Source organism: Tupaia chinensis, unplaced genomic scaffold, assembly GCF_000334495.1.
Source record: "Tupaia chinensis unplaced genomic scaffold, TupChi_1.0 Scaffold000275_1, whole genome shotgun sequence".
In the NCBI taxonomy this organism is placed as follows: Eukaryota; Metazoa; Chordata; class Mammalia; order Scandentia; family Tupaiidae; genus Tupaia; species Tupaia belangeri.
This window is the reverse complement of record NW_006159757.1, coordinates 5117384-5129319: the sequence shown is the minus strand read 5'-3', so window position 1 is coordinate 5129319 and position 11936 is coordinate 5117384.

The following is an 11936-nucleotide window of genomic DNA, read 5'->3' as shown; positions in this document are numbered from 1 at the left end:
AGAGAGACAGAAAGCGAGAAGTCACCCCCCAAGGGGAATGGCCACTCCGCAATCCCTTCTCCTCCATTCTCCTCTTGGGATCCTGGGCACACATGCACACACGCACAGCGTGAGTTTTAAGCCACCGGGTCCAGGACGTGAACTGCAGTTGACTACATGGGAGTCCAGTGACACAGCCATTACGCTAACTGCTGGTCCCAGGAATCTTCTTCTGAAGGCCTCACCTCTCCTGCCATGCCAGCTTATTTGCTGGAGGCTGAATTATCAGTAGGAAATCTTCATTTCTCTTGTCCCCTGATATAACTAGTTCGCAGGAGCCATGAGGAATCTTCTATTATTATTATTTTTTAATTTGTAAAATGGGGGATAATTAGAATATCTTCCTTACACATTTGCCCAGTTTAATACATATTAGTGGTTCTCAAGCCAGAGTGGGGATATGCCCTCAAGGAGGTATTTGCCAATGTCTACAGATGTTTTTGTTGGTCACAACTGAGGGAAGAGGGATTGTGTAGAAAATGGTCAAAGACACCATTAATTGTCCACAACATATTATATTATTATTACTTTATATTATTTTATGATGGTATATTTGATCTCTTCAACAAATCCATGAGATTTTAGAATTTAGAAATTATATCTTTGATTACTATTATCTTCCAATTTCTATCTATACCCAGTACAGGCACTCTGAACATTATAGATCACCTGTTATAAAATAGGTGAAATCTCCTATTAAATGACCAGCGTAAATAACCTAATAAAAACTTACAGAATGTGTCTATTGTGTACTTAAACCTCAAAAATATTTTAACCAGTAGAGAAATTGAGAATTAAAGAATAATATTAAATGAGATGTGTGTGTTTTATATGCTAAGCATTGTTTTGATTCAACAGATGGTCCTCTGCTAAAGTTCTTGCTGGTGCCTAGGAAGTTTGTTTTATAACAAATTTTCTGAAGGTGTCTTTCAAACACTTCCTGAAAAGCAGAAAATTCCTTTAAGAGATTCTGCAATGTATTTATTGAATCATTTCTACTAGCAAACATACGTGTTCTTGTATCTCTTATTTTTTTCTCCCACTTAAAAAAGAAATTCTAGACCAGTCCTTTGGTACAGGGGTTAAGGAAACCAAATCCTATATGGCTGACTAGGGTTAGAATTCTAGCCTAGGTTGCTTGACAAACATGCCAGTGCATGTGCTGTGTGCCCCCAAATCCTGATGGGATAGAGAAGTAGAGAAGGAAAACTATCTCTTGACCACTCCCCATTGGGGAATACCTTGTCTTTTTCTGTCTCTCTCTCTCTTTGGTGAGTACACAAGTCCTCTAGCCATGAAACACAAACACACACACACACACACACACACACACACACTCAAACCACAGATGAAATAAGAGAAAGTTCCTTTTTTGAGCTCCTGATGCCTGTTGCCTGTAATCACTGAGTGCTGGAAGTACCTAAAAGTTTATTCACCCATTGACTCTGTCTTCAAAGCGAATCTTGAATCTAAATATTTCTCATTATCTCCACTGCTGTCACTTGAGTTCATGCCAATATAATTTCTCAGCTGTTGTTGACAGCAACTTATTAACTTCGCAGAATTTTATACCTTCTACCTTCTACCCTTATTCTCAAATTTACAGCCAGAGAGATTATCCAAACTTAAGTCAGATCAAGACACCACATTTCAAAACCCTGCACATGCTGACCATCTCACTCAGAATTAATGTAAATCTAGATGTCCACGGGCCTAGGTGTTCTGCCTGACTCCCCACATCATATCCTTGACTCTATTGTCTACTTTTCTACTCCTCTGTTACTCTGCTGCAACCACAATAGCTTCCTTGCCATTCTTAAAGTAGGCCAGGCATATCCCATTCTAATGCCTTTAAATGGATGTTCCCCCTCTGCTCACTCCCCTCTGATCTCAGAGGACCTCAGGAAAAACATCCTCACACCCTCATGAAGTCTCAAAACGATTTATCCAGAGATTTATCCTGACTTTTTACTCTATCCTCTCTCCCTAATCTGGTACTCCTAATCATTATCACTCCTTCATTTCTTCTGTGAAACTTACCATTTTCTAACAGACTATCATTTTTTTTTTTATTTTTTGAACAGCAGACTCTCTACTTCTCCATGCTGTTCATTAGACTGTATGACTCAAATAGCAGGGGTTGAATAAATGGTCATTTGTATTTGTGAATTAGGCCAAATTATGGCCACACTTCCTTCTCTATCCAGGTAACACTTAAAAGTAAAAATTTCCTGTCATCACTTGTGGTTGATCTCTTTGATTTACCTTTCCTACATAGGAGGAGACACTGATAATGAGAATAAGCTCAATTGATTTGACTTGCTATGAAAATAGTACAATAGATTTGACTTATAATTTGCTTTATCAAATCTATAAAAATAAGCAATCTTATATATTATAGATAAGATTTATTATATGACCATGACCTACTAACATATGAGTCTCATGACCTGCCATTATTATCGTGATAGGAATTTCAGTGGATATAGACTCCAATAACCAACAAGTATTTACAATACTTCTTTTTCTAAAGGTGGTCAATCCTGCTTGTTATGAAAAAAAAAAAAATCGTAGAGGGCCAGCAGGTGGCATGGTGGTGAAGCCCCTAGACTCCTACACAGCCAGCCTTAGTTTGAATTCTGGACCTGGCAACTTGCTTTCTCATATTTCCTTTCTTTCTCTCTCTCTGTGGTGAGCACATGTGTCCTAGAGCAAATTTTAATATAATAATAATAGCAATTAAAATAAATAATCCTTTCTTTTTTGGAGAGGTTTTTGCTATAGGGCATGTGCGCTTGCCAGACAGACAGAGAGACAGAAAGCAAGAAATTTGACCAGAGAGAGACAGAGTGAGAGAGAGAAAGTGGGAAAGCAAGCCACCAGGTCTAGAATTCAAACCGTGGTTTGCCATGTGGGAGCGTCCAGCACCTTAACCACCACACCACCTGCTGGTCCCCTCAACAAATACTATTAAAATACACATTCAACAAATACTGTTATACATAAAATACAATATGAATTAGATATTAATTAATATGTTGAGCAAATAAAAGCCATTCTTTATTTCCTCATACTTACTCATCTAGTGAACTCTAACTCATCTTCCAGGTCTTCACGTAGATTTACTCCTTCATAAAGTTTCCCCAGAGAGCTCTCTGTCGTCATTGGTCTTTGGCATAATTAAGGACTGCTTCTTCTAATCTCAAAAATTTCTGGAATTTCTCTCTTATCAGTTTCACTTTAACTGTATTAATGCTTTTTGTTTTCCTATGTCTTCTTTCCCACAAACTAAATCTCTCCTCCTTTCAAGAAGACCATGAACTTCCGTAGGCAGTCTCAAACTTGTTCACAACTGTAGCTTTGCATCATGCAAAAAGTAAGATGCTTTTTCTACTCCTCTTTTATTTATTTTATGTTTTTAATATTTTTTAATTGCAGAAGACATGTGTGCTTGTGAGAAAGAGAGAGAGAGAGAGATAGAGAGAGAGAGAGAGAGAGGCACTTCCTCGCTGGAGTATAGTTGCCCTGGACTTCTTTTTCCTCCATTCCTTCTTCCTGTCAGGATTTTGGGCATGCACACACCCACACATGGCCAACATTTTTTTTTTTTAAGCTGCCATGGCAGGAATCTGAACTAAAGCTGATCATGTGGGATCCAGCTCCCTTAATTGTTCAGTTATGAGGTCAACCTAGATGTAGTACTTATTATATAATCAACAATATATGAATGATAAACTGAATTCTTCTTTCTAGGAAAAAAATGCCAATTCACAAAATAGTTAGTTTAACTTTTTGCAACATAGTAAAGCAAAATGTTTATTCTTCAAGAACTTAGTGCAAGTTTTGTATCTAGATAGCACTAGACTTTCTTATGTATGCAGACCTTTGTTATTCATCTCTAAAATAGTCACCAAAGGCATTGGTTTCTCCAGAAAATTTCTCTAGTTGCTCTCGTCAGTAACTACATCGCCAACTCTATGCAGCTGTTGGAGGTAGGATGATAGTCTAGAATTCCTCAGAATTCCTGCATGAAGAATTATGATAGAGCAGCTGGAGGCAAAAAGAGAATGTTAACTTAAGTGAACTTCTCATATCTTTTCTTTTTGATTAAAGTAGTTGAAAATAGTTTGGTTAAAATACAATTTAGAGTAAAACTGCTATAAACTGATAAGAAATGGTGACAAAATTCCCTGAAGCATTCTCTCAGTAATAATTATGGTATATGCTGTATGATTATTATGCATGTAGTTGGAACGTATGTGTTTTACGAGGCATACACATTAACCTTATAGATCCAGAAATCACACTGTCAGGATTCTCCCTTTCACTAAGACTTCTCCCACTTACTAGTTGGTACCTTGGGCAAGTCATTTTATTTTCCTGTGCCTGAGATTAGTGATCTATATAACGAGTGGTATATAGTGCCTGCTTTATCATTTTATTGTGAAGATTAAAGAAGAGATTAAAAGATGTAATCATTTTTTCCTTTTCTTTTTATAAGTTTTTTTTTTTTTTTTGGACAGGATATGTGTACGTGTGAGAGATGGAGTAGGAGGTGCAGAATAAGAAATAAGAAATAACACCCCCAGCGGGGACAGTCATGCCACAATTTCTTCTTTTCCATTTTCCTCTCAGGGTTCTGGGCAGGCATGCACATGCCCTCAGTGTGATTTTCAAGCTGCTGGATCCAGGAATTGAACCATGCAGTCAGCCATGTGGGACCTGGCCACCTTTAACCACCATGCTGCCTGCTGGCCCACATGATGTAATAATCTTAAAGGACTGAGATGTCTGAAAAGTCAGGATGCATTTCTATATAGAAAAACATGCAAAAAATGACTTTTTCAGAAACCCAATACAGTTTTGCTATTCTTATAATTCGTAAGTTAAACATTTCTTTGATTAAAACTTACTTCAAAATATAGCAGTTATACAATTCAATTGCCAATATTTTACAACTGTCTTAAATGAGCTGTTAATTTCCTTTTTTAAAAAAAATCTATGTAGAGAAAATTCTGTTTTTTCAACTTCTCACCTCTTTTTACATGTGGAATTAGAGAACTTTACAGCGTAATTATCAGAAGTATTGTTCTCCATTCTCTGTTAACTTCCCTTGAGTCACTCATGGGCTAATGCTAATTCCTAAATGTTTTGATGTTTCTGAAATGTTTCGGAAATAGAAAGCCAAATGATGGATCTCAGGTGAGAGCTCAAGCGATGAGGATAAGACAAGAAGGATGATACACTTTGTAGAATATTTTTCTTTCTCCTTTTTTTTTTGGTTTTTAAACTATTTGGCAAATATAACTTCAAGTGGTTACAAAGCTCTTATATTTGTCTCTTACTTTACTTCACTTTTTCTGTTTTATCTCCTGGGACACCTCTTTGCTCTTTTGGAATTGATAACTGGATCAAGTTCTTTCTGAAATTCAGTATTAAACGCAGTTGCTTTTATACAACCTGTCTGTGATTATCACCACTGGAGGTTATTTACAGTCCATTTAAAAACAGGAAGAAAGAAAAAGCAAAATTTTAAATGATTTAAAACAAGGCAGGTAAGGAAGGTGAGAAAAAGAGAGAGAGAGAGAGAGAAAGAGCTATCTGTGATGAGAATCTGAAACAGGTGTCAAGTAAGATTGATTACCTAACTCAGTTGTGAGTCAAGATGAATAAAATTCTATGGTAGCTCAGTGTTTCTTCCCAGAAGACAATTAACTCTTTCAGGTTAGCAGGATGATGGTTGTGCTTACACTTTCTAGGAAGGATTCAAGAGTTCAAGATTGAAGGGTTCACTACAGTCCAGAATCCAGATTTCTATCAGTCCACAAATACTGTTTAATGTAGACTAAATTCTTCCTGAATTCTAATGCCATGGTATGTATTTGAGAGATAAAGAGGCAACCACTACTTTTATGTAGATTGAAAGTATTCTGGTGGGGGGGGGAGGGGGGACCAGCAGGTGGCATGGTGGTTAAAGTGCTGGACATTCCTGCATGGCCAACCATGGTTCAACTCCTGGACCTGGTGGCTTTGCTTTGTAAAATTGTCATCAAACAAAGATTGAGAAGTTATAATAAATGATGTATTTTATGGCATATATATAGTGAATCCTTTCATAGGTCAATACAAAGAGAGGGAGGTTAGCGTGTACGCATTATCAAAGACAACACAGAATTTTGAAGCATTGTTTTCATTAATTCATTAAACAACTATGTACTGAGTATCTACTATACTTTGCTTATTAATTACTTTAAAATACTTGTTGAATAAAAAATAAAGCAGCTATTATTTCACTGAATTCTGTGTCTCATGAGAATGGTCTACTAAGTGTATTTTATTATATTCTCTCATTTAAGGAAGTTCAGGGTACTTATGAAATACTCAATAAATAATAATTGAATGATAATTGTTATCATTGCATCTCATTAAAAAATGTTTATTTCCTTCATAGGAGTGAGAGACAGAGAGAGAGAGAAACACAGCACCTTTAAGAGGGTCTTATGACACAATCCTCTCGCAGTCTCTCAGTCTTCCTACCCAGCTAGAATCATGGGCACACAAAGCCCAACATAAACAGGTTGATCAAGAAACCAAACCCAAGATCTTCCATGTGGATCTAGCTTGATTTGAGAGGTGTATTACTTTCACACCAACAAGACAGCCCTCTTATTCAACTTGTTTTTATACTATCATGAGATTTTCAGCAGAAGCATGCATAAATGCTACAAGTATGTCCAGAATGATACTGTACCTAAATTTTCTACATTCATAAACATTACTTTTGAGTATTTTGTACAAGAACTTAGCTATTAAAAATCATACAACTACACTAAATGTACTTTTCTACCTCATTGACTTTTAGCACACCATGGATATTTATATATGAACATGACCAGAAATTCATCTAAATGTTTACTGTTACAGTTTGTATGTCAGCCCAAAAATCATGAGATCTTGTTGTGACAAAAAGAGGGCAAAAATTTAGTCAGATTCTGGTGAAAAGTAGGACCTTTGGAAAAAGATTATAATCCTAATCATCGAGGTAGGCTTCCCTGACTGACTCCTAGTATTTATAAACAGAGGTAAAAAGAGGGAGGACTCATGGACACAGATGCTCAGGCTGTGATGTGATGCATCCAGACTCTGCAAGACCCGTCCCAGATGATGTGGCCCCTAGAACTTGGACCTCCAAACCGTGAGCTGAATAAGCCTCTATTTTTATAAATCATTCAAGTTCAGATATTTTTTATTATTAGAAATAGAAAGGACTAAAACAGTTACCAAACAATGAATAAGGTATTTAAAAATAATAACATTATATTCATGTATTTACTTGTTATTAATTAACTATAATTTCATATCTTATCATCTTATAATAAATGAACATTGATTTCATAAAAGAGTTTCAAAATTGGGGCATTAAATAAAGGTCACTTATGATCAATCCAGATTGTGAGCTTTTAAAGAGAACAGTTCCTATACTGTGTTTTTATCTTGTGGTGAAAAATAATTTTGATTCATTTTTTTAATTATCTAGAAATTCTCACTGCTGAAAATTATTTTCAACTATGTAAAGAGTTGAACTACTAGAAGAAGGGTCATACAAGTTTGTATGGCCTTTTCCTTTATTTGAGTACAACATACTTTCAAGATTGAGAACATGGTAGGAATTGTGGTCAAGTTGCACACAAACTTTATCAAATTAATACTTCTTAGCATGAGAAGGAAATATTAAATATGAATTTCCAATTGAGAGAGAAAGCCTAGACTAGGAGATGAACAGGCCATAGAGTAAAGACATATACTAGAACTAGCAAATGGTATAATAGTTATGTCACTGGACTCCCACAGTCAAGTGTGGTTCGAGTCCCGGCCCAAGCAACTTGAAACTCACACCAGGTGTGCGTGCGTGTGTGTCCAAAATTCCAAGAGGAGAATGGAGCAGAAGGGATTGAAATGTGGTCATCCAAACTGAGGAGTGATTTCTTGTTTTCTCTCTCTCTATCTCTCTCTGTCTCTCCAGTGAGCACACAGACCTTATAGCAAAAATCTCTAAAATAAAATAAAAATAAAAAAAACAATTTAAAAAAAGACATGTTCTACCAATTTAGTAACTTGGTTTTACTTTGGCAATTTGAGATATAAGGGAATTGATGTTAAGGTAAAGATCTCTGGTCTCTGTCACACATTATATTTTGGTTTAAATGGAGAACTCCATATTCAGGATATCTTTACCTTGTGGAATCTGACTATTCTTTTTTTTTTTTTTGAGAGGTTTTTGCAATAGAGTGCGTGCGCTCGCCAGACAGAGACATAGAGACAGAAAGTAAGAAATCACCCCCCGGGGGGGTGGTCACGCCGTAATCCCTTCTCCTCCATTCTCCTCTCAGGATCTTGGGCACGCACACACACGCGCCAAGCGTGAGTTCTAAGCCACCAGGTCCAGGACGCGAACCGTGGTCGACTACATTGGAGTCCAGCAACATAGCCATTATGCTATCTGCTGGTTCCCAGGATATCCTCTTGAAAACAATTTCAAGACCAGCAGTTGGCCAAATGGCTATGTTGCTGGACTCCCATGTAGTCAACCGCAGTTTGTGTCCCTGACCTGGTGGCTTAAACTCACGCCAGGCTTGTGTGTCCAAGGTCTCGAAAGGACAATGAAGGAGAAGTTACTGTGGTGTGGCCATCTTCCCTAGGGGGTGATTTCTTGCTTTCTGTCTATCTCTCTCTGTCTTTCTAGCTAGCACATGCACCCTATAGCAAAAACCTCCCCCTCAAAAACAAACAAACAAACAAACAAACAAAACAGCTTCAACCACCCAGTTCATTAATCATGAACTGCTTCTTGACAGAGAAAGCCTAGACCAGGAGATGAACAGGCCATAACGTAAAGACATATACTAGAACTAGCAAATGTTATAATAGTTCTGACAACTATATAATATGCTATATTACATAGTTTATATAATATAAACAACTGCCTAAGGCAACTGACTATATTTGATTTGCAAATATAACCCCAATCCCTAGAATAGTTCCTGTCACATAATAAGGACTGGTAATAATTAGTTAAACATCTCAAGTTGTTTTTTATGAATAGTTCCTAAAATTGAGATATTTGATAACTAGGTAGAATGATCATTCGTTACAGTTTGCCTCATTTATCTTAGCATCCTGTCTTTATCAATGTGATCCTTGTAAGAGTAATATGAAGGTGTCATCAAGAGATTTTACCTCTAAATACTTCAGTGTATTCGATGAGACTTTAAATTGTTCATGGAAAATAAAAGTAGAGTCTATATTGTTACAACAAAAACTTCTTTAAAATCCATGCATACTTTTCCTAGTACATATTTTCCATGAACCTGTTGAAGACTCCTCATATTATTAATGATGAGAGCATCATCTAATGTAGCCAATACATGATTATTAAAATTAGAAGATTTAACATGAAGATAATATATCATCAATCTATAGTCCATGGTCTTCTTCAATTATCCCAATAATATTCTTTATAGGCTCCAATGCAGGATAGCACATTTGCATTTAGTTTCATTACTCCAGTCTTTTATACTCTAGAACAGATCCCCAGTCTTTGTCTTTCCTGACCTTGGCATTCTGAAGAAGGAAGGCCAGTTATATTGTTTCTTAATTGGTGTTTATCTGATGATTCTCCATGATGAGATCCAAGTTATGCATTATTTTTGGAATGGGACAGGTATAACACAAATAGCATATAATATCCTTCTCAGTCCATGGTATCAGAAGGTATTTAATGCTGATTTGCTATATTACTAGTTGTTTAATTCTGGTCACTTGATTAAAGTAGAGTCTATCAGGCTTGTCAATTACACAGTTACTATTTTATCATTTGCATTTAACATGTAGTTCATGAGGAGATAATTCTGTGGCTATGTAAATATTCTCTTTGTTACCAAACTTTAACTTATTCGTTATTTTTTTTTAACTATTTCATGTTTATTTATTTATTTATTTATTTTAATTTGACCAAGAGGGATACAGTGAGAGTGAGAGAGAGTGAGAGAGAAAGTGAGGAAGCAAGCCAGATCTGGGACTTGAGCCAAGGTCAGCCATGTGGGAGTTCAGTGCCCTTAACCACCACGCCACCTGCTGGCCCACTTACTGGTTTTAATATGTATTGATGATTCTCTATCATTTTTTTTTAAAGTTATTGATTAATGATAAGTAGACTTTAAAGAAATATTTTCAAGTGAAGTATAGCTATAACGAAATAAAATAAGTCATACTAAAGATTAATGGATGCATAGATTATAGCCATAGAGACTAGGAAAAGAAATATCATTCTAACCCTGGCACACTTTTCTTCAGTATTGCAATCCTTCCTCTGCAGTTACAGCATGGATCCATAAACCGGGCCCATCCTGTTAGCCTATAGTTCATTGTGTAAGTAGGAGTAAGTTACTAAATTCCTCTGGTTCCTAGTTTCTCTTTCTTTAAACATGCCATAATTATATTGGGCCTCCCTTCACTTCACAGGTATGTGGTGAGTAAGGAAAGGAAATCGTTATTATGGTAGAAATTTGAGCTGTTTGATAGAAGGTCATTTATAAAATCTAGATCAAATTATTAGCCCTTATTATGTCTATAAATATTCTTCCTGTTTCTGAGGACACTATCTTTCCAAACTCCATTCTGTATTAGACACTCCTGCTAACTCCCGTGACCTGATTTTGGGAACAAGCATCAGCTCTTGCCAAAAGAGTCTGACACAAACGAAGCGTCTTCAGTCTCAAGTCTTCCTTATTCACTCTTTCTCTTTAAAAACATTTTTGATTGATGCTCAAGGCATCTATTTCACAATCTTAATTTCAATTTGCCTCACCCTAAGGTGGGACTCTCTCCTGCTGATTTTGCAAAAGTCCAACTTTTTCTATTTGCAACTAGATTGTATAGAGTATTGAAAAGGAGGCAGTAGAACTGTGGAAGAGACTCCCCACTGGGACTAACTCAGCTCAGCCTCTAAGTACTGTCTGAGGAAGGCTTGCCACAAATTCAGGCAGCAGAAATAGTCTGAGCATGGGTATTTTCTCAGTTGATTTCTCTTTAGAGAAGTTATGTAGCACATGGTACAGAACACCATAGAGCTATTTTGGAATGACCTTTAAATTCAATGGTAGAAGGGCTGGCAGGTGGCGTGGTGGTTAAAGGTGCTGGATTCCCCACATGGTTGATTGCAGTTTAAGTCCCAGACGTGGTATCTTTCTTTCTCACTTTCCCTTTCTCTCTCTCCCTGCCTGTCTTCGGTCAAATTTAAAATATAATAATAACAAATGAAATTAAATTAATAAGTAATTGTTTAAAAGAAAACCTTATTAAATTAAATAGTGGAAGTAGTCAAGCTGGAAAGCACCTTAACAGTTCTTCAGCCCCACAGATTTATTCTGTGAGATTAGCTTGATTCTTTTTTTTTTAGAATTATTTTATTTAACTATATTTATTATTATGATCATTATTATTTTCCAGTTTTATCAGAGAGACACACAGAGAGAGAGAGAGAGGAAGTGAGAAAGCAAGCCACCAGGCCCGAGACTTGAACTGTAGTCGGCCATGTGGGAGTCCAGCACCTTTAACCACCATGCCACTTGCTGGCCCCGATTCTTTTTTTTTTTTTAAATAAGTATTTTATTTAACTTCACTTGTATTTATTTATTTATTTTTATTTGACCATAGAGGGACCGATCAATCTTGATTCTAATCATCCTTTGCAGAACACAGTAGAGGATAACATAGTTTCATTGTCTTAGCTGGATATAGACTCACATCCCTTACTCAAGTTTAATGAATCCTTTTAGCATTACTGCAATGGGGATTGCCTGTGCTCAACTGCGGGGCAATTCTTGCAATTGGTTCTT